Genomic DNA, 25,355 nt, shown 5'->3' on the forward strand with positions numbered 1-25,355 from the left:
AACTCGTTAACGGTCAAATTTACAATATAATTGCAATTAGAACACGCAGTAAATACATAATCCACTAGTCTTTCACCGTTGTGTGTATAACACGTTATCTTGCCTATTTTATGGTCGTTATGTAACCGCCCATTCACGATACGAATATTGGAAGTTTTGCACATATCTAATAGGTAGTCTCCGAATAGGTTCGTAACCCGGTCACTATTTGGTCGTGGGATTAGGGCTTCAAAATCTGGGTCAGAACAAAAATCAATAGCGCTCACATACTTATCATTTTCGATATAATCTGCTTTATTTCCCGTTCGCGAGTGTGTGTCTCCGGTGAGAAATACCTTATCTATGGATTGAAAAAAACTTCATATTCAATACATTGAAAAAATATCATGTAAATACAAAGAAAGAGGAGGGGAATTTTCAGGTGCAATATATACAACACATAGATATACATTAGATTCTATATTAAAAAAATAACTTATATAGTTTAAGCCAAACAATACAACCAATATCATGTTTAACTAATTTGACACCTTAACGAATTGAGTCTTTAATATAAATTACAATACCGCCACTCGAGCGTTTTGCTCTTCGGTGTTGCAAACGTCTGTATGTGTTAACAGGTTCGCTGTATCCGTTTATATCTATGGTAGTCTATATGTGTCCAAGTTTCAGTAAGACAAATTATATCGTGACAATTAAGAACTTACTATCAGAGAGCTGTTAGATGGCAATTGAGATTACAAATGTTTAAGGCTTGAATTTCAGCACAACACTTTTGAAATAGACTTTACTGCACATTACACTTTAATTAGTACAAATATAATTCAATTTGCAACATATAATAACACATTCCATATTATGCATAATTATGTAACGCAATTGCTAAATTCCATCTACAAATAACACATGTATGAAATCACATATAATGGTGGCCTCTTCTCGGTCTCCACAAATCGTGCCCTCTAATTCAAATCAAAACATGCCGCACTATATATGGACTTTTATTCTCTCAATAATCAGTAATCAGTAAGCATTCTCAGACAATATTGCATCTCTTTTAGTGTTATAAGGACATTACTTTTTATTACTGAGAAGTCCTTGTAGTTTAATATTGCGCATGCGTAACGATTTATGTGGTGTTCATGATGCTCGGGTTTCAGAGATTGACACTCAACGTTTATACTTTCCGCCGGTTTATTATAAAGTTTAGGGTTATTTATATCAACACGTCACGTTTCCAAAAAAAATTCAGCTATCACATTATCACAAATTTAAATAAAAGATGAAACTATCATTACTCTTGCTAAAAATTACTACGAATAAAACTATTGCTATCCACAGCTGCTTTATTGAAAATGAAAATTAATTAATGGAAAACAACTAGGAACACACGTGTCATTGTCATCTCTTGATGAAATAACATAAATAAAAGATCCTAATAAAAGGGCAAAAACAGTGTATTTCAACAACAAGGGTTTTGAAATTGAATAGTATACGTTCCGTGTTTGAATACGTGTTTCTGTAGTTAAACGCCTCATGCTGTATGCCTAACCCGTGTTAATATGAGGTATTTTGTGTTTGAACGTTTGTATTTTATCTAACATAATACAGTTTTTCGGAAAAAAATCGAGACTATTAAGAAAAATAATTCACAACACTCTTTAGAAAGTAATGCCATGATTGAAAACACAGTTTATGCAAAAACTAAATACACAGGGAAGTGAATGCTGACAAAGTATTTGAGTCATTTCATAATGTCGCAAAAAGAATTGTCGTGACAGAACACCATTAGAATCTCATTACTTTTGAATGAACATATTTTATGTTATCATCTTACGGAATTATGTTTTATACCACAATATGTAATTATTCTAGTTATTTCTACAGTATTTGCACATAAGTGCACATGGTTTAATTATAAGAACGATCAACTGTCAGAGGTTTGAAACCTTAAAATAAGCTCCATATTAAATTTCTTGTAGATATTTTCATACTCATTTACTTCTTTATTACTGACTTTGATATACATCTATTATAGAAATGCACATATTTATTTTAGCAGACAACACCTATTTAATAAACACCCCATCTATTGAAAAAACCCAGGTGTGTTCGGTATGCAAAGCTTTTCATACCCTATAATATCTAAAGATACTGTGATGACTAACCTGTGATTTCAACGCCAAACAACAATTAGTAAAAAAAAGTACTGTCATTTTCTTTTGCTGATTATTTAAATATTAAATTATCTACAAATATCTATTTCAAAACACATAAACACAATTTAAAAACAACAACTTACCACGCATATTTTATATCTGCTGATAAAGCAAACCCTTTCTTTTCACAACACAGCATTAAGCCAATGCTTAACGTAGATACTACTCAGGTGAGCGACCAAAGCCCATATGGCCCTCTTGTTTTTATATATATATAAGTTCGACGGGAAGATGTCATATTAGTCAATATTTGGACGTAAGTCATATTACCCGGCAAAATCTATAAGGAAATATTTTTTGTTGAAAATAAAATCAGATTTAAATAAAAACATGATTTGATTCCGAGATGAAATATAGTCACAAAAACCAACAAACACGTACAAAAAAGATTTGATACATATAAAGTGCATCTGCTGATGACGTTATTATGAACACGTAAAACGTGGCAAATCTTGTTCATTTTTTCCAAAAAATCCCGCGTCGTAGCGATAATATTTTATTTTCGATATCAAATGACGGACGTAGAGGTATGATAAACCGAAAAATAAAATATTGCCTGATAGTTTTGCAATATATCAGGCATAAATAAAATAACGTCTCGACAAGCCTCGCCGTTATTTAAATCTAAGCCTCGTCTGATATATACTATCCGGCAGTAACCAGTTATTATATATGTAACTGCAACAAGCTGCCTAAAGAACATAACACATATTACAAGTTTTTTGTTGATGGCTATGGTTTATGTAATCCGATTATTTGAATGTATGTGTGGTTTGAAGAAGTTCGCAAATCAAACGATTACGAATAAATTCCCGGCCAGTACACAATCGGAATGATTTGTATCGATATTAATTTGGAGTCTCACTTTCGAGACCCTGTGGGATGTAATGCTATTTCACTACACTTAATGAGCCGTTTAGTTCTATCGTTTGAACAATTATACGAAGACGGTTAATGGCAAAGAAACATTATGTCATATATATAACCATTATTTTTGCAATTATATCACATAATTTAATGTTTTTGTTTCTGTATTTCATAAGAGTTGTTATTGTTTCGTTTCAGCTCTAAGTAAGTGACGTGGAGTACGTAAGTAAATTAAAAAGAGAAAACAAACTATAAGCAAACAATAAATGTCTGCATATCAATCATAAATTGAGGACAGTGCATTCTTACCTACATGAAAATATTAGATATAGAACACACTCATGGCACAGTGGTTGCAATCAATAGTGTGTCAAACCATCGCGTTGTTTATTCGTTTGTATAAAACGACACATACTCGACAAAAGTCGTCACGATAGTCATGATAGTGCAGTTGTTTAAAGCGATGTCTGCTGTCTACTGTTAATTCTTCGTCTTTCTAGTACGTTATGAGCACGTTACAAATTATGGTTTTTCTGACTTTTTACTTAATTTGTTTCTATCAAAATTCACATTCTGTATAAGCCTTCTTCATTACAAATACAAATAAACACACACAAATAGTGCCTACACGGCATTGTAACATTTTCATTTTTTGTCGTTCCTAATGGTAAATGTGTCCCTCTTGGGATTTTTTATGGTTGTCAACCACATTATTAATGTTAATTTAACACGAAAGAAATAACGGCAAATATACCCACAAGAACGAAAAGGGCGCTGATAATTGTGTGACTATGATATGTGTCCTCCGTTTTACCTTAATGCTAGCGTATTTGCGACTTCATGAAAGCAATCTACAATCAATGATCATATTTTAGAATTCAGCCATACAAAAAATGTTGCGAAAATACATTCAAGCTCATCGAAACGTGTATCTCGGTAAATAAGTCGAATCCATAATTTACTTTGCATATTTAAATCTCACATGGGCTTATACAATGTGATTTAAAGCGTTCTATTCCTCTGCATACTTTTTTTATAAGTGGCAAGGTCTAAGATATAGTTTTAATGTGTAATTGCAATACACTTCTCTGAAACTTCAAGGTTGATTGGTTTAATACGAGTTGTGTAACTTCGTTTTTTTAATCCTCTGCAAAACATATTAAATTCGTGTCCCTTAGAGTCAAAACTGGCCACACCGCAAGGAAACCATGACTTGTAGCAAATCACTTAAACCCCTAAAATTAATTTGCAAGCGCGTGTAAAGTTCGTGTGTGCTATCATATGTTTGCCTAGAGTAAGGTTTATTTTTCAATCATGTCAATTATATAAACAGTCCCTTTTTACAACAGATGATGTAAAGATGTAAGAAAACAGACATTTTATATATACATGGTGAAGATGTCTAATAAATTGTATTGAACATGGTAAATCTGTTCTCTAATTAGTGGGGTTTTTTTTCAACCAGGCACCTGGGGTAAAAATGAAACAATGCGGGATATAATTATTTACACATGTGTATTTACACAAAGGGTAATAATATCAACGTCTGCTACAACGTCATTACTACTTGCTCATTGTTGTTTAATATAGCTCACTTTATTTTATTCAGTCTAGGTCAATCATTATATGTATGCTGATACAACGTTGTTCCTTTGTAACTTTTCGTCGGCGCAGAAAAATAAAAAATAGAAGTACTATGGTAATGAATGAAATGCCCATGAACCGCAGTGCGTGTTTTCTTTGCGATATTTAAAATTCCACTGGAGGCGGGTAAAAAAGCAACATTTTTTTGAAACGCATTTAAACAGTATTATTCTTAATAAATATATAACATGTTTACAGGAATGTAATGTTGTACAAACCATATGATAGGAGCTGAAATTGTTATTAAAAAGTAAACAATTAGAACATATACGTATTTAAATAAGAAAATGGTGATAACCGCCGTATTTAGCAATGCTTTTAAGTCGCTTAATTCATAGCTGTGCACTGCGTGTTCGACAGGGTTTTAAATTAAAATGAGGAGCTCTTGGCCAGGCCTTCGCCTAGAATTGAAATAAGAAAATGGCGATTACCGCCGTACTGAGCAGTGCTTTAAAGTAAAATGTTATGTGCGGTCGTAAAAAGCCGAACTTTCATGTATCACAATGCATAGCTGTGCACTAGGTGTTCGGTACGTTTTCACATAACAACAAAGAGCTGTTCACCAGGTGTTCGCCAGGTATTCAATGAAAAAAATGGTGATTTCCGCCGTATTGAGCAGAGCTTTCAAGTAACATAATGCATAGCTGTGCACAGGGTGTTCGATAGAGTTTCAAATTACCAGGAACAGATCTTCACCAGCAAATCGCCAGGTATTCGAATGATGAATTTTTGTTGCGGCCGGATAAAGCCGGACTTTTAAGCATCACAATGCATAGCTATGCACTAGGTGTTCGATATGTTTTAAAATGACAATGAAGGGTTGTTCACCAGGGTTTCAAATACAAAAATGGTTATTACCGCGGTATTAAGCAGTGCTTTCAAGTAGCGTAACGTATGGCTGTGCACTTGGTGTTCGATAGGGTTTCAAATTACAATGAACAGCTCTTCGCCAGATCTTCGCAAGGTATTCGATTAATTAAATGGTGTTTGCGGCCGTATACAGAAGGACTTTCTATCATCATAATGCATAGCTATGTACTAGGTGTTCGATACGTTTTCAAGTTACAATGAAAAGCTGTAAACCAGGTTACCACCACTTATTCAAATAAAAATGCTGATTTTCGCCGTATTGAGCAGTGCTTTCAATAGCGTAACACATAGCTGTGCACCGAGTGTTCGATAGGGCTTTAAATTAAAATGAGGAGCTCTTCACCAGGTGAACGCCAGGTATTCAAATAAGCAAATGGTGATTCCCGCCGTATTGAGCATTGCTTTTTAGTAGCTTAAAACTTGAAACTTGTTTATTTGCTTATACCCATTACTCTGAAAATGCATATGCAATTGCGTATACCATAAGCTGAAAATGAAATAAGTTAAACAATATATAAATAATAAACCAATGATAAACCTGGTAAAAGAGATAAAATCGGGGTTAGTTAAAACATTGAACCATATACGGCATTTTGATGAAAAAAATTATTATATCTGCTCACGAGTCATAGACCCAATGACTTCTAACTTTACATAATTCTCAGCGCCATGACTATATAACGCCTCACACAGACCAGTTTAAAATATATAAACGGGCATAATCTCATAAAAGTGCATAAAAATCACCGAAAAGGTAAGTTTTTAAATTCTTCTTAAAAAATTCTAAGAATTCGATTGTCCAAGATCCTGAAGCAAGGAATTACAAAGTCTTGGCCCAGCGGTACTGAAGCTCCTGTCACTGAATGTCTTTCGTTTATTGAACGGAACGTAATATGGGGCCTTGTTTGAGTTGCATGACCGCAGACCTTGTCTGTTTGGAATATGTTTCGTGAGAGCTCAGCCGGGGACGCATCATTTGATCACTTATTTGAGAAGCTTAATTCATAGCTGTGCACTGGGTATTTGAAAGGTTTTCAAATTAAAATGAAAAGCTCTTCACCAGGTCTTCGCCAGGTATTAAAATAAGAAAATGGTGAATACCGCCGTACTGAGCAGTGCTTTAAAGTAGCGTAACCTATAACTGCCCACTGGGTGTTCGACAGGTTTTAAAATTAAAATGAAGAGCTCTTCACCGGATCTTCGCCAGGTATTCGAATAAAAAAATGTTGCTAGCGGCCTTATTAAGCCGGACTTTCAAGCATCATAATGCATAGCTATGCACTAAGTGTTCGATCCGTTTTCAAATTACAATGAAGAACTGTTAACCAGGTGTTCACCAGGTATTCAAATACAAAATGGTGAGTATCGCTGTGTTGAGCAGTTCTTTCAAGTAGCTTAACGTATAGCTGTGCACTTGGTGTTCGCTAAAGTTTTAAATTAAAATGAAGAACTCTTCACCAGGTGTTCGCCAGGTATTCAAATATAAAAATGGCGATTATCGCTGTATTGAGCTGTGCTTTGAAGTAGCTTAATGCATAGCTGTGCACTGGGTGTTCGCCAGGGTTTGAAATTAAAATAGAGAGCTGTTCACCAGGTGTTCGCCAGATATTCAAATAAGAAAATGGTGATTACCACCGTATTTAGCAGTGCTTTTAAGTAGCAGAACGCATAGCTGTGTACTTGGTGCTCGACAGCCTTTAAAATTAAAATGAAAAGCTCTTCACCAGATCTTCGCCAGCTATTCGACAAATGAAATGTTTTGTTATTGCGGCCGTATAAAGCCGGACTGTTAAGCATCACAATGCATAGCTATGCAATCGGTGTTCGATATGTTATCAAACTATAATGAAGGGCTGTTCACCAGGTGTTCGCCAGGTATTCAAATAAGAAAATGGTGATTACCGCCGTATTGAGCTTGGCTTTAATTAGCATAATGCATAGCTGTGCACTGTGTGTTCGATAGGGTTTCAATTTACAATGAACAGCTCTTCACCAGATCTTCGCCAGGTATTCGAATAGTTTAATGGTTTTTTCGGCAGTAAAAAGCCGAGCTTTCAAGCATCACAATGTATATCTATGCGCCAGATGTTTGATACGTTTTCAAATTACAATGAGGAGCTTTTCACCAGGTGTTTGCCATGTATTAAAAGAAGAAAATGGTAATTATGACGGTTAACATTTTACGTTTTTGACCCCAAAAAGATGCCTATAGTTTTTGATTGTGCTGTCGATTTCAACATCTGCCAACAAAATAGCGTCGATTTCATGTCTGTGTTATTAATGGAAAGATAAAAAAACACTTGCTACAAATGTGTAGCTCAGGAAGATGATTTTTAGCGCCCAAGACTTAAAGGTCAAGGTGACACTTAGCCTTTCAAGCGAGCTTTTGCACTGATTGGCGTAACCAATCAATATCTATCATTTTAAAATGGATTTTAAAATTATGTGGCACAAATGTATATCACCTGATGACAAAGTGACGGACTTAAGACCAAGGTTCTTATCTCAAAGGTCAAAGTCACACTTAGCCTTTCAATGGAATATTTAAGGTTGCGCATTGAAAGGCATTACCGTTCCATATTTTTGTCATTGATGCATGGATTTTTAAATATTTTAGCTCAAATGTAAAGAACAATATGACAAAGTGTTGGGCGCAAGACCTAGGTCCATCAATCAAAGGTCAAGGTCACAATAATACTTTTAGCTCATATTGCATGATTGTGCCTTTATAGGCATTTTGCATTTACATGCATGCCTGGTTCACATTTTTGTTATTATTAATGGATTTATTTTAAAACTGGCTCTAATTAAAGGTTACACTTAGCATTTCAAGCTAATATTTTAAAACATTTTAACATGCATGTCCGGTCCATATCTTTGTCACTAATGTTTTCTTAATAAAGAGGGTACACATATAAAAAAGCACAGTAAGTGTCGCGCCTAAGATCTAGGTCCCTAGCGCAAAGTCAATGTCACACTTGGACTTTCAAGGTCATTGTTAAGGACTGTGCATCGATAAACATGTCCGGTCAATAATGGATTGATTTAAAACTTACTTGGAACAAAGGTATCACTGTAAAAAAAAACATTTTTGCGCAAAACGCAGGTCCCTAGCTCAAGCGTCAAGGTCACATTTATAATTTCAACCTCATATATCATGATTGGGCAGTTATCGTCATTTCCGATCCACGACTTAGTCATTAACAAATTGATGTTAAAATAACTTGACAAAAATTGTGTACAACAGTAAGACAGTCAGTGTCGCACGCAAAGCCCAGGTCCCTAGCTCGAAGTTCAATGTCAAACTTGAACTTTTAAGGATTGTTCCCTATTCAGTGTATTCAGTCTGTAAATTTGTCATTCACCAATGAAATTAGAAATAACTTAGCACAGATGTGAGGTACAGTAGATCTAAGAAAGTGTCGCCCGCACGACCCAGGTCTCTATCTGAAATGTCAAATCACCATTGGGGGCATGTTTCATCATCCTCTGTAGAAAGTTCTTGTTGTATGTAAAGATTGCGAACACAATGTACATACAGGTATGCTTTGTAATATGAGTATTTAATTATCAGACTTGTTATTTGAAGACTAAATAAACTTCTTTGAACATGCGGAAAGCTAATGAATAATTGTTCATTGTAATTGGAAAACCTAGTCAATACTTAATGCATATTCAAATGTATATATAGTTAGGTCAAGTCATGGTTATACTCAAGTGGTACAAGCTTTTGTATTTTAACATCACGTACACGTGTCCAAAACTTAATACTTATGTTTGTTCTTTGGTTAAAATGTCGGCAACAACACCTAGAAATTTGGTTTGTACCTCATCGTAAGGTAGAGTCTACAACTGTTTTCTGTATTCTTAAGCAACCAAGCGATGTCGAATGGATACAGTGTAGTTATACATGTACTTTTGATTTCTTTAAACTCTTATGATAATCGGGTGTCAAGAAACATGTTTGTGTCAGAACATGTAGTTTAAACCTGACGCTTATCTGTATAAAGTAATTTAAAGACCAAATGTTTAGTTTTGCTGTTGTTTCTGTTAAGTTATTAGTTTTAATTAAAATATGAAGGTTGGGATTAATGTTTATTTTAGTTTTACATGTGGATTTTTCTATCAATTGCTTTGTTTATTTCATTTAATTCACCACCTATTACTTTGATGCCCTGAGAGTTTTGTCCAAGTAATTCTGAAATATTTTTTACAAACGTAATTCGTAGTGTTTTATTATTTTGCGCATAAACATTCACTAATGAATATGCATTGCTTTTTCAATATTCATACAATTGTACCTGCCTATTATCATCGTGTGAATAGTTCATGACATCGACATTCAATTGTTGTTTATCCAAAAAAGACACTCCTTTTCTGTTACTATTCTCAAATGAGTTAAATATATGCCAATTTGAAAAATCTTCATTGAGTAAACCATTTAAATAATCAGAAAAATGGGTCTCTGGAAAAAAGGGATATATGCTTTTGGATTTAATAAATACTTATTTACCCTTGCTCGTTTGAACGGGTGCCTTAAACCATGAACATTAAAGGAACAATATGCAAAACATCGCCTATATTTAAAATTACAATCTAAAAAAAAGAAATTCGATCACGAATGTGTTGTTTTGGTTTTCAACAAAAAGTATTTTACCAAGCGCGATCCATAAAACATGGCAAGACACCGTGTTAAGCCTAGCGTTGCTATTTGGTCATTCTTGCTTATTTGATACAGGCTATACGGTAATAGCTCTTGTAAAATGATACAACTTACTTTCCTATTTATGAGTGCCCATCAATACGCAATACGTCTATCGATCTACTGCAGGTAAAAATACCATTGAAAACAATAAACGATCGGGCGGTCATCTTGACACACATATAGGTTGAAACTCGATAAGCTGAATGAGTGTTAGTAGTAACACGACAATTTCGGTGCGCTAAATGTTCAATATCATCAATTATATTATAAAAAATTGAATGTTTTGTGAGCAAGGGGTTTTGATCAACTTTGCTTTGAAGTTAAAATACTGTTTACAAAACAATTTAGGATAACCAAAATTGCTCAGTATACAAAATCTTTCTCCAGTTTCACTATTTGTCATTTTATTGTTTATTCGAAGTTTCTCGCTTTTAAATGTCGCTTATACGTCATCCTACTACACAGAGATCACATCTGTACCTTATAAGATTAAATCAAGAATCGCATGATTAACTGTGGTTACTATGGCAACCGAAAGGAAAAACTTCTTCGGAAATCACAAGGCATAGAGCTTAGATATTTGGCACTAAACTTCGTCTGGTGAACCTCTACAATAATTGTTCCAATTATGCCCCGGGGGTCAAAATTGCCCCACCAAGAGCGAAATGTGTTTTCCTTTTTTTATGTTAATAGTGAAAACTTGATAAAATATTTTCCTCAACGTTTTATTTTGGCATAAAACGTCATGTAGTGGACCTCTACCATTATTGTCTCAATTTGGCGGCATTCACCATTTGTGTTTTTGAATACCTGGCGAAGACCTGGTGAACAGATGTTCATTATTATTTGAAAACGTATCGAACTCCCAGTGCATAGCTATGCATTATGATGCTTGAAAGTCCGGCTTTTTACGGCCACAAACACCATTTCATTATTCGAACACCTGGCGAAGATCTCGTGAAGAGCTCTTTAGTTTAATCTTAAACCCTGTCGAACACCCAGTACACAGCTATGCGTTACGCTACTTTAAAGCAATACTCAGTATGGCGGTTATCACCAATTTCTTATTTGAATTCAAGGCGAAAACCTTGCGAAGAGCTCTTCATTTTAATTTTAAACCCTGTCGAACACCCATTGAACATCTATGCTTTAAGCTACTTAAAAACACTGCTCAATATGGCGCTCATCACCATTTCCTTACTTGAATACCTGGTGAACAGATGTTCATTTTAATTTTAAACCCTATCAAAACCCAATGCACAGTTATGCGTTACGCTACTAAAAAGCACTGCTCAATACGGCGGTAATCACCTTTTTTGAATACTTGGTGAACACCTGGTTAACAGCTCTTCATTGTAATTTGAAACGTATCGAACACCTGGAGCATAGTTACGCATTATTCTACTTGAAAGCACTGCTCAATATGGCGGCAATCACCATTTTCTTATTTGAATACCTGGTGAACAGCTCTTCATTGCAATTTGAAACCCTATCGAACACCCAGTTAACAGCTATTCATTATTTTACTTGAAAGCACTGCTCATTACGGTGGAGATCACCATTTTCGTTTTTGAATTCCTGGCGAACACCTGATGAACAGCTCTTCATTGTAATTTGAAAACTTATAGAATACCTGGCGCATAGCTATGCATTATGATGCTTGAAAGTCCGGCTTTTTACGGCCGCAAACACCATTTAACTATTTGATTACCTGGTGAAGATCTAGTGAAGAGCTTTTAATTGTAATTTGAAACCCTGTCGAACACCCATTGTAGAGCTATGCAATACGCTACTTGAAAGCCAAGTTCAATACGGCGGCAATCATCATTTTCTTATTTGAAATCCTGGCGAATACCTGGTAAATAACTCTTCATTGTAATTTGAAAACGTATCGAACACCTGGTGCATAGCTATGCATTGTGATGCTTCAAAGCCCTGCTTATTACGGCCACAAACACCATTAAACTATTCGACCTCCTGGCGAAGATCTGGTAAAGAGCTGTTCATTGTTATTTGAAATCCTAATATTTTCTTATTTGAATACCTGTCGAAGACCTAGTGAAGAGCTCTTTATTTTTATTTTGAAACCTATCGAACAGCCAGTGCACAGCTATGCGTTACGCTACTTGAAAGAACTGCTAAATGCGGCGGTAATTACCTTGTTTACTTGAATACCTGGTGAACACCTGGTTAACAGCTCTTCATTGTAATTTCAAAACGTATCGAACACCGGGTGCATAGCTATGCATTATGATGATAGAAAGTCCGGCTTTATACGGCCGCAATCAACATTGCATTATTCGAATACCTGGCGAACACCTGGTGAAGAGCTCTTCGTTTTAATTTTAAACCCTGTCGAGCACCCAACGCACAGCTATGGATTACGCTACTTAAAAGCACTGCTCATTACGGCGGTAATCGCCATTTTCTTATTAGAATACCTGGCGAACACCTGGTGAACAGCAGCTCTTTATTGTAATTTGAAAACGTATCGAACACCTAGTGTATAGCTATACATTGTGATGCTTAAAAGTCCGGCTGTATACGGCCGAAAACAACATTTCATTATTCGAATATATGGCGAAGATCTGGTGAAGAGCTCTTCATTTTAATTTCAAAACCTGTTGAACACCCAGTTCACAGCTATGCATTAAGCTACTTAAAGGCACTGCTCAATACGGCGGAAATCAATCACCATTTTCTTATTGAATACCTGGCGAAAACCTATTGAGCAGCTCTCAATGGTAATTTGAAAACATATCGAACACCTTGTGTATAGCTATACATGTTGATGCTTAAAAGTCCGCCTAAATACGGCCGCAAACAACATAACATTATTCGAATACCTGTCGAAGATCTGGTGAAGAGCTCTTCATTTTAATTTCAAAATCTGCTAAACACACAGTGCACAGCTATGCATTAAGCTACATAAAAGCACTGCTCAATAGGGCGGAAAGCACCGTTTTCTTTTTTGAATACCTGATGAACACCTTGTGAAGAGTTGTTAATTTTAATTTTAAAACTTATCGAGCACCCAGTGCACAGCTATGCGTTACGCTACTTGAAAGCACCGCTCAATACGGCGGAAATCACCATTTTCTTATTTGAATACCTGGCGAACACCTGGTGAACAGCTCTTCATTTTAATTTGAAAACGTATCAAACACCTAATGCATAGCTATAGATTTTGATGCTTAAAAGTCCGGTTTTATACGGCCGCAAACAACATTTCATTATTCGAATACCTGGCGAAGATCTGGTGAAGATCTTTTCTTTTTATCTTCATGGTAATTTAAAACCCTATCGAACACCCAGTGCACAGCTACATGTACACTTATTTTAATTTGAATACCTGACGAAAACCTGGTGAACAGCTGTTTATGTTGATTTGAAAACCTGCCGAAGACCTTATGCATTGCTATTCGTTATGTCATGAAAAGCTGGTGAAGACCTGGAGCAAAGCAATGATTTGCTTTTTAACATATGACGAACACCCAAGGCATTGCTATGCATTTCTATTTTAAACAGCTGATGAAGAGCTAACATATAACAGCCAGCTTCGCATACCTATATATTTTATTGGTATCAGCAGCCGCTTATATTTTGTTAAAATGTGTTGTGCTGCTGTTGAATTTGTTGAAGTGTATGTGTCTGTCCGTCTATTTGTTGTCCGTTCATCTGCTCGTCCGTATTGTGGAAGCTCTTGTTTATGTTGTTGATTGAAGTTTTAGGATCAAGTTTCATCCGATAACTAATTACAAGGCCGCAAACAGGGGCTTCAAAATCAACTTTTTACCATGTACGAAAGTGGCTGGGTACGAATGAAACGTTATGATAGCCTGCTTTTGGAATGATATTTGTACACGCGAAACATAGCGCAACCCATCAAACCATGAATAAATACCATGTATCCAAGTGGTTTTCGCGCAATAATTCACAGCGTGACCCTACATGCGATTCCAGCTTAAAAGTAACCCAAAATATAATATGCCTACCGCAATTGTCCTTCCTGAGTAACAAAGAACAAAAGTATGAGAAAAGGTCATGGCCACACAGCTTCGCATTTGAAAATGGCATATTCTTAGGATTTCATGCAATTTGGATGTACAATAAGACCTATTTCCCTCAAATTTGAAATTGAAACCACCCTTTCCCAATATTTAACTTTTTTTACCGTGGCCAATTCGAATATTCTGCTTCCTACCGTGTACTGCAACCTAAAATTCCGGAAGCTAATAGCAAAATGAATTGAAATGTAGAACTAACAAATAGAATTCTTTAACTGCGGCATAGGACTCAAGCCAGGCTGCTCAACATCACCTACAAGTATTTAGTATAAAAAAATGCAAGACTCATGAAAGATATATGTTTTGCGAAGACGTATTTACATTTGGGGACTGGGATATTGGTGTAAATTAACAAAGATATATAAAAGATATATCTTTTCAACTTATATTAATGAATATTCTTTACATCTACACTTTTCGGACATTAACTCAGACGGAACTAGCCATGCTCGCCTCGAAGTGACGCTTCAACATGTTAAAATACCAGCAATATCTCGACGTTTTCAGTCATCGGGATGCCTTTTTATACGCCGTTGAACACGGGGCGTAATATAGTTTCACCCTTAGCGGGCGGGCGGGCGGGCGGACGGGCGGGCGGGTGGACGGGCGGGCGTACGGGTGGGCGTACGGGCGGGGCGGGCGGACGGGCGGGCGGCAGCGTCCACAATGCCCGCTCTCTTATTCAAATAGTTTTCATCCGATCTTCACCAAACTTGGTCAGGAGTTGTATCTAGACAATATATAGGTCAAGTTAAAATATGGGTCATGCCGGGTCAAAAACTAGGTCACAGGACCACTTGCATTTGAAGGATTTAGCATGTAGTCCGCTCTCTAATTGAAGTAGTTATCATCCAATCATCACCAATCTTGGTCAGAATATATATCTATACAATATCTAGGTCAAGGTCGAATATGGTTTATGCCTGGTCAGAAACAAGGACATGGGGTCACTTAGTGCATTTCAAGGATTTAGCATGTTGTCCTCTCTCTAATTGAAGTAGTTTTCATGCGATCTTCACCAAATTTGGTCAGAAATTGTGTCTTAATAATATCTAGGTTAAGATCAAAAATGGATCATACCGGGTCAAAAACTATGTCACTGGGTCACTTAGTGCATTTCAAGGATTTAGCATGGTGTCCGCTCTCTTCACAAAACTTGGTCAGAATTTGTATCTAGATAATAGCTAGGTCAAACTCGATTATGGGTCATGCCGGGTCAAAAATAAGGTCACGGGGTTACTTAGTGCATTTTAAGGATTTAGCACGGTGGCCGCTCTCTAATTGAAGTAATTTTCATCCGATCTTCACCAAATTTTGTCAGAAGTTGTGTCTAAATGATATCTAGGTCAAGTTCAAATACGGATCATTCCGGGTCAAAAACTAGGTAACGAGGTCACTTAGTGCATTTCAAGCATTTAGCATGGTGTCCGCTCTATAATTGAAGTAGTTTCCATCCGATCTTTACCAAATGTGGGCAGAAGTTGTGTCCTGATGATATTTCGGTCAAGTTCAAATATGGGTCATGAAAAAGTTATCAAATTTTCCAAAACCTTCAAACGGGCGTATTTTGTGACAGTTTGGCACTCTTGTTGATTGTTGATGTCATGGTCCAGAAAATTTAATCTTACGGAGCAAAAATAAGAGATTCACGGAACACTGAGATAAAATGAAACATACAAATGTTATTATTGCAGTATCTTGCTGATGGAGAGTAGTTCCCGCACGTTCTTACCAAACGACTAACACTCAAATCAAAATTTTCCTAAGACAGAGCATCATATATGTTAAAAAAATCTTAAATTAATAGTTTCGTATATTTGCCATAAAACTTTATCAGACTATTATGAAATGTCTGACTATCTAGTCACAAATTTACGACAAAGAAAAGACGCAAAACTGAAAATATATACTGCTTTTTTTGTAAAATATAGTGCGCATTTTATTTGAAAACGAACATCATGTATCTCGAGATGATTGTAAGAACTGTATAAAATGTATGAATCAAAGTTTAGTGACATAGCTTTTGCATTGAAACATTACAGATAATGAGCCCGTAAATTCGAGATGCTATTGAACGACAGTCTCTGTATTTGTCTGTCACCCCACGAGCAAAGCTAATTCAACTGGGAGGCCCTGAATTCAGGCCTTATTGCAGGCCAACATATCAGACCAGAACCCTTTGTGTTTGACTGCCCAGTAATTTACGATTTTGGGCCAGTATAATATTCAGGTTAACAGAACCTGTAGTAAGTAATGGTTTTGAAACATTCGCGGAGATTGAAACGGACATGTTTGTATAAAGAAATGATTTAGAATTGTACACTTAACCAGGTTAAGAAATTGTTATCTAATATAAATAAATTAAAGAACTGTACTTACATGGTCACGTAGTCATTGACACATAATAAACATGCACAACTCCATTACTGTTTTATAGTGATTTATTTCTTTTGATTTATTTCTTACATAACGTTTTCCAATGTTCGTAAAATATTCTGACTAACAAGCTAAATGCGGCGGCCTATCGACCCAATGACTATAACTAATTGCGTGACCGCAATGTCCGGCCGTTTGCGTAGTACTGTCTAGTTACCTTAGACACAATACAGATATAAACAATGAAATAGTCGATTAAACGTATGCAAATTCTGACGGACCTTGTAAAATTACGTGTTTTACAATTGCAACGTAAATATGACGAATATATAACGAATACATATGGACTTGACCAATGTTTTGACGCTGATAAGATGCCTTAATAAACAAGGACTGATCAAGTATAATAAACAGCCGAAGTGCCAGACACTTATTGAAATTGTATACCCAAGGCAATAACATGATGGTCTAGGTGTGACTGCCTTTTGAAGATTGTATGAAATTTGGGTTATTGCGTTAATAAAAGTTCGATGATTATATTTATTATATAATGATGCCCCAGATATTCGTTACGCTACAATACATACTCAAATTAATTATATCGTTTGGACTGTTATCTTATCTTAAATGCAATACGGTGTTAAAGATGCATTCAACGCTAAGAAACATTATAATTATATCGATCAATAAATAATCGGTTGACCAAATTAAAATATCACGTTTGGTTACAGTGTCCGTAAATTAGTTATTTTAATCACATACATGATCATCCTCAAAACTGAAATCACATTCTACAGTTAGTGTTTCATAATAATCACTGTTGCGAAAATCATTACGTTTCTTTTTTTATTTAAGGCGCTAGTGTGTTAGAACTTGAAGGTAAGTACCGTTGATCACTGGAAAATCCAAAGGAATCTGTAATTGCACCTATACAAATGAATTCATGATGTATGAACCAACATTACAACGTTAATGTTTAAAGCCAATTTTCATTATTAGAAATAAAGATATCTATATCATTTCGCAAGAGATTTTTAAATGGTATTACATGTGAATGTTTTGAATTATTCCGGCATTTTAATCTCATGTATGTACTGTCATTCTTTTTCACCCTTAACCAATACGTTTACTATTTACGGAGTGCATCACATGTATACATTGTCCAGGAACACATTTCATATAGTACCACAAATTGACACAAATCTAAAACATGGACATCGCGTAGAAAATACAATACAAATGTAACACTGAAGTGGATATTGTTAAATAAAACATGCTACTAACGGTTCATTATACAAGTATTTTTTTGTCAATGCAGACTGATTTGGAAAGAAATCAACGTAATGAATAAAATATAGGAATATATATAAACTGTACAAAATACCGTTAGTTTTCTTCATTTTTGGCGCTGTCTGAAGTGTACATGGGGCAAATGCGGGTCCCATATCAGCCATAAATTATACATCTTTAGTGTTATTTGAAATTGAGAGATAACACAACAACTTGTAAAAACTGAGTTCTCACAAACGAGTATTCTTACTGGCATACAAAATAAAAACATTTAAATTCAGTTTTCCTAACAGTGTTGTAATATGGGCTCCGTGTCGATAGTATACGTGCCCACATTGTGCCCATATGCGCATGATTTCAAACATGAAATATATTCCGCTGTTAAGTTCCCATTTAATATATTGAATACATCGCCATGTTCAGATAGTTTACGAGTGTCAAACTTAATTCACGATTTACGCTTTCAGGTATGCCATTTCTAAGCTGCGTTAGTACGATCATTTGTGCTGTGCATAAGTTATAATGTCAAAAAAAGTTGTTTCACCATCTGCTTTGAACCCTAAAAATAAGTATTTCGTAAAATAAAGTTAACACCTAAACAATCAGTGTTCCTTATAGCAATAGCCACAATTTCAACGCTAGATGTGGTATGATTACATAGATTTTTTGTAGATACAAAATGCTCGTTTTTATTTATTTGTGACACAATTAATTCAATTTTAATTTCCCGCGAATATATATATTCATACGACACACGAACACAAAAATGGTACCATGTTAGTATTCATGTGTCGTATGAATAGATATTGTTGCGGGAAATTAAAATGGAATGGAATATGCAAAACAATAATAAAAACGAGCATTTTGTATCTACAAACATATATTGTACCAGACCACATTTGGCGTTGAAATTTCGGCAATTGCCATAAGGAACACTGATTTTTAATTGTTTAACTTTATTTTACGAAATATTGTACGAAATTTTCGTTGATTTTAAGTAGTAATGGGGCTTTAAATAACATCCTTTGTTACTTAAAAAAGTGTACTCCATTTCTGATTTTTTAATGCGGATCTTTATTAACTGCTTTTAAAGGTTATATATTTTTATAAAGTGTATCAAAATGTCATTCTATAAAAAGTTGTGTGCAGAGATTATATTAAGATTGAATAATGCGTGAAAACTGCGAGTCTACTAAATTCATCTAAATAGATATGAAATTCTTAAGAACACAACCCTCACTTTTCTTATTTTAGAGTTATTGCCCTTTGCTATTTTGTATCTTGTAACTTTTCCGGGCTATAAATCTGAAATTATATCTGTAAAAAAACATTTAGTGTACCTAGCAATTCCTCCTTTTGTCACAATACTTTCAATGTGATTAATTCAAACGATACTACATGTATGTTATTGTCTGCTGCGAACCCGTCACAGGCAAACGTGAGTTAAAACTAAATTTAAAACGACAACCTTTACTTACACCTTTCCTTTTAAGTTCTGTATCCATCAATTATTACATTTTAATTTTCAGGGAATATCAATTCAACGAATAGGCCTGAAAATTGATGTTTCGAGCAGCAGATTTATAAAAGAAGATCATTTATTGCATTGACCTATTGACTTTTGCACATGTTCGCTATGCGTTAATTATGACATAAATACACGCGTGTTTTACCATCTACTTATTAAGCATAAGAGTTATATTATTTCCTAAACTATGTTTGTCTTAGCAAGAGCCGGTTATTGGGCGTATCTTAAATTGTACACCTATCTGTCGTATTATCCGATTAGAAGATGATAACCCGAGCATACATTTTACGTACGACGCTTTCGTGTGCCTACAATCAAGACGATCCGGAGGACAAACGGTTCGTACAAGACCTTATTGAGGAGCTAGAAGGTAGAAGAGGACTTCGACTCTACGTCCCAGGTCGCGATGATCTATCGGATGCATCCCAACACATCAGCAATGCTGGCGAAATTGAAGGAAAGGTGGGTACATATCAAAGATTGTAGTCCTTTCAGATATATGCATGGCTATACTCCACTCAATCATATGTGTCAGAATAAAGATCTTATACAGATCTGCACATCAGTTCGATATATAACCATTACGTCCCAGCCTATATATTCCCACTGCTATGAAATTTCAAAGGCGTATGTGTGCTTTGCCATAATAGAGTATTCAATTGTGAACGAAAGTAAATAATTACTTGAATAAAAACCACCATTGACTCATGAATACTAGTCAAACACAATTTCAAGTACCTCGGTTTCAAATAAATACAATAATTAGTTACTCATTTGAACATTTTAATTATGAATAACCAGATATATGCGAATGATCACGTAAAACCCCACATTAAAATCCACTATTCAGTACGATAAGGATAAGAATATGTGAACGACTGAAATATTGTTTTCTAAAGGTGACACCCTATAAATGAACATCGATCGCTTTTCTATTCCATATTTGAAGTGAAGTGACAGTCCGTTTAAAAGTGTATATTGTAGCCATATAGAAACATCAAATTATTCAATGGCGGGCGTTGCAAATCGTTCGGAATGAAAGAATTAAACACCTTTAAATATAGGGTGAATATCGCACACTTGAACCGTAAAACGAATGGAAAAATACAGATGTGTCCGGTAGCAGATACGTGTGCAGCTAGTATGGCACTCGCAGATGTGACCTCTAGTAAGCCATGCGAATGCTCTTACGTGTGCATTAATTAGGTGATTTGCAATCATTTCAATGTTACAGAAGATATATATTTTATTAAAATTTACTTCGTCACAATTTCTTCAAATTGACTTTGGTAAAAAAACTTAAGCAAGTAATCGATTTGACCTTTTTAGAAGTATAATAGATATTTTGATTGTTATGTGAACAATGAGAATCGCATAATAATTGTAAAAATAAATATTTGAAGTGTTTTATCTTCTACTTCTATTGTTTTTCGAATGAAAATTCGGTTTGTTATGTTTTATCCGATTCATGAGTCATTCATATGAATATTTTTGAAATGGGGATATAGACTTTTGAGTTGCAAAAAGAAGAGAAATCACGTTTTTCTTGGTTTGACGCATCTTCATCTATCTCTTTCGTTATGTTTCTCATTTTTTTCTTTTTCAGTTGCCGAAGAGTGATAATAGTCATTTCAAGGTCATTTCTTCAAAGCAGATTTTTCGGATTCCAAGAACGATTTTCACAAGCATTAACGACAGGTGAAAACGTTGCTAGACGCATTGTGATATTGATAGACAAATGTTAAAAATTTCATTTACGGAGTTTACGCATTTCTTAACCAAAGCGGTATTATGTTTACAAGTAGCATGTTTTCCCTGCACAATCTTCATCATACTATATCGACTACTTAATGATTGAAGATAAGTTTAGGCCTATATTGGTCACTAAAATAGTTTTTGTAATATATATTTTAGTGTTGTAGTTATTTTATAATGTTCTATATAAATTATATGGTAATCCATCTTTTGTTAACTTCATTGTTTAAACTTCATGTATGCGCAGCATTCGCAGAAAACGGAATGAACGTTTGTTTAAAATAGCGTAATCACCTATGTCTTTTATACCAGTTTTGTCGTAGATCGGCTATGAATATACTTCAATCTTTTTGTTTGCAACTGCTTATGGTTTTATTTGCAAAACCTTTTTTTTTCAGACGACAGGCGTGAACGATGGATTGCAGTTTGCCGAGAAAGATGTGCCGACGTCCCTGATACACTTAATGATTGTAATACTCTCGACTTTAACGACATGAATGACATCCACTGGGTCCTCTTAACGTCATCCATCAATGCACCGATCACACGAACAACGCATATAAGAAGTTTCTCTCGCAGGGGAGTTCTAACTTTTCCGTATCCAGCCGGACCAAATGAAAACACAGCTCCAAAAGAGGTAACGCCTTCCCAAAATGTTCAGCCTCTTGCAGAAAACACAGCTACAAAAGAGGTAATGCCTCCCCAAAATGTTCAGCCTCATGCAGAAAGCACAGCCCAAAAAGAGGTAACGCCTCCCCAAATTGTTCAGTCTCATGCAGAAAACACTGTTCCAAAAGAGTTAACGCCTCCCCAAAATCTTCTGCCTCATGCAGAAAACACAGCTCCAAAAGAGGTAACGCCTCCCCAAAATGTTCAGCCTCATGCAGAAAACACAGCTCCAAAAGAGGTAACGCCTCCCCAAAATGTTAAGCCTCATGCAGAAAATACCGGGACGCAACGTCAAGTCGAAGGAAATGAAAACACAGCACCCAGATATGTAACGCCTTCTCAAAATGTTCAGCCTTCTGCAGTCCATATTAGTTCACGCGCTTCAATTCCACAAGAACATTCGACGTATCAATGGCCAGCCGACGCAAATGAAAACACCGAGGTACCGACTTCTCGAAATGTTCAGCCTCCTGCCGATCCTAATGGATCCGTTTCCAACTCCTCTACATAATCCCAAGATTCAATGGCCAGCCGGCGCAAATGAAAACACAGCTCCCACAGAGATAACGCCTTCTCAAAATTATTAGACTCCAGCAGATCAGAAATGATCACCGGCTTCAATTTCCGCAGAACATGCAGGGACTCACTTGCAATCCGGCAAAAATGAAATACACAGCTCCAAAAGAGGTAACGGAGATGAAAACACAGCTCCCAAAAGAAGTAATGCCTTCTCGAAATGTTCAGCTTTCTGCAGACCCTATTATATCACGCGCTTCAATTCCACAAGAACATCGTTCGTATCAATGGTAAGCCGACGTAAATAAAAACCGCGAGGCACCGACTGTGTTTTCATCTTTAACAATCCTTGCAATCCGGAAAAATGAAATACACAGCTCTAAAAGAGGTAACGCATTCTCGGCCAAAGACCGTAATATATTATCCGCTCCTATTTCACCAGCAAATACCGAATTGATCGGTTTTTAATTCACTTGAAAATCCGAAGACTGAATGGCCAGTCGGCACAAGAAAAAACACAACACTAAAAAGATAAAGCCTTCTCGAAATGTTATGCCTCGTAATGGATAAGCCGCTCCTATATCACAAGAAAATACCAAAAGACCAAGCGACCTACAGAAGCAAACAAACAAACACCCAAAGAGGATGAAAGAAATTAAAATGTTCAGCCTCTTCCTAAATTGATCACCACCTAAAATTCAGCCACAAAATACCAGGACTTACATACAACAAAATCAGGAGAACGAAGACAACAAATTAAAAGGCGTATCACTTACTCAAACGATTCTGGTGCAGAAATGAGAAACTTTACTTAAACAGATTATGGTACAACATGCAAAACCGCATTTATATAATGCGCATCTAAAATACCACACAACAGTTGGAATGTTAAAAGAAGAATGCTGCTGGCGATACGTATCTTTTTTAGAGAGTCTTACATGAGGCTGTAGCAAAATAATAAATTACTAGTAATACAATTCGACAAATAGATCGAAGCATAAAAATGCATAGACAGACTACAATTTTTAATGAATTATCTTAAAAAACTATTCCAAATTGTTTTATTTTTGTATTTGATAAAGCAATTATCTCCTCAATTTTCAGCCTATTCATTAAAATGACTAATATTGGGATTACTGGTTTGGTACTTATTTCTAAAATTATAAACAGAATCAATTAATATGATAAAATTAACAATATGTGACATGTGTGAATGACCTTCTGAAACGTTACAGACGCTTATATATTCATAGTCAAAATTTTGATAAACGGCAAATTCGCTGTTCGTTCGATTAACACATTAACACCGTTTATACAAGAGCGTACTTAGCTTCGTATCATGTGTCACTCTAAGAAATTGAATAAACAATCGTTTATATTTCTTTATTTAAAAAATAGTTCCCATTTTGCAATTGCCTTAATTGGATTTATTTGCTTTGTCAGTGCGAGTTTTACTAATTTGCAGATTTTAGTTGACTCTGAAATTTATTAAAGTGAATATTCTGACGGTTGACAACGTTTGCTTTCAGATTTCAGCTTTAATTTCCATTCTAGATTTAAGTATTTCAGGAAATCTCTGGTATTTAATCTTTGCAAGTTTTGTAATTGCTCAAAACTATAAAATTGCCTTGTTCCATAGTCGTATATTTGTGCTACATGTTTGACTCTTTTAAAATGCCATACTTTGTAGAAAAATAAACCGTGTGAATGTTTTGTAAATGAATTATTCCAAATTATTTCTTTTCCGATTTGTGTGATGTTTTTTGTGCGTTAACCTATTTCCAGACCTTTAATATGTCCGTAAGAAAAAATTGATCGTTTGTTTAACGTGTTTATATTGTATTTATATCGTCAGATTTGATGTCTATATCAATCATTTTTAAACCGCCATTTTTATATTCTTGTAAAATTTGATCACGTTTTATCCTGTCGGGATCGTCATTCCATTAAAATTTGAAAATATGTGTTTTTAAAGTTTTCATTTTGCTATTATCTGGTCTTTCAAAAACTGTAAATGTGTATACTAGTTTTGGTAATGCAAATTCTTGAATTTTATTACATATATTGTTTTCAGCCGTTAGTATTGTTGTATATTGTTTTCCAAGTGTAGTTGCGTCCCAATCAATTTTTTATGTGGACAAATTTTACATTTCTGTTTATAAGTGCAATTAATTTCTCTACAGAGCATTTATTGTTATTCAATTTTAAACCAGATATAGTGGATAATCAGTAGTAATAATTAAAAATTCAAATGACCTTTGACTGGCGCCAAGAAGAAAACAAGCATCAAATGCAAAAAATGTTTGTTTGAGTTCGATGTTGCCTATGTGAATTCTTTCTATATTTGAATTATGTCTTATATAGTAAGCTAGTAATGCAATGCATATGATAAAAAGATAGGGCGATAGGGGACAACCTACCCATACTCCCTTTTTGATTTCCAAGAATTCAGAAAAATACCCATTATTAATAACAGAAGATTTTGCATAACTATAAACTGTTTCACTAACTGTATTAGAGGCTGGCTGAAGCCCATGCTATCTTAACACTAACACATAAAATTATTGTCTAAGTTGTAAAAACTGTTAGAAAATCGGAGAAAAATATAAATCCTGTTTCACTTAAATCGTACACTTTATCAATTACTTCATTGAAAAAAAAATTTCTCCAATATATCTCCCTTTTATGAATCCTGTTTGCAGTGTGTAAATAAGATTTTGAAAATAAGATTTAATTCGATTAGCTATAGATTTACTTGCAATTTTATAGTCAACGTTTAACAAAGAGACTGGTCGCCAATTATTGATAGAGAATATCTTTATGTTTTGGGCAAACGTGAAATAAGCCCC

General features: G+C 35.2%; 1 long non-coding RNA gene across 1 annotated transcript; it reads left to right on the forward strand.

The window, feature by feature from the left end:
- Positions 1-21,170: 21,170 nt before the first annotated feature.
- On the forward strand, positions 21,171-24,458 carry LOC127853709 (uncharacterized). Its single transcript, XR_008036717.1, has 2 exons — positions 21,171-21,264; positions 21,720-24,458. It is a non-coding gene; the product is annotated as an uncharacterized LOC127853709 (long non-coding RNA).
- Positions 24,459-25,355: the final 897 nt, after the last annotated feature.

The sequence above is a fragment of the Dreissena polymorpha genome, chromosome 12, assembly GCF_020536995.1.
Source record: "Dreissena polymorpha isolate Duluth1 chromosome 12, UMN_Dpol_1.0, whole genome shotgun sequence".
Classification (NCBI taxonomy): domain Eukaryota; kingdom Metazoa; phylum Mollusca; class Bivalvia; order Myida; family Dreissenidae; genus Dreissena; species Dreissena polymorpha.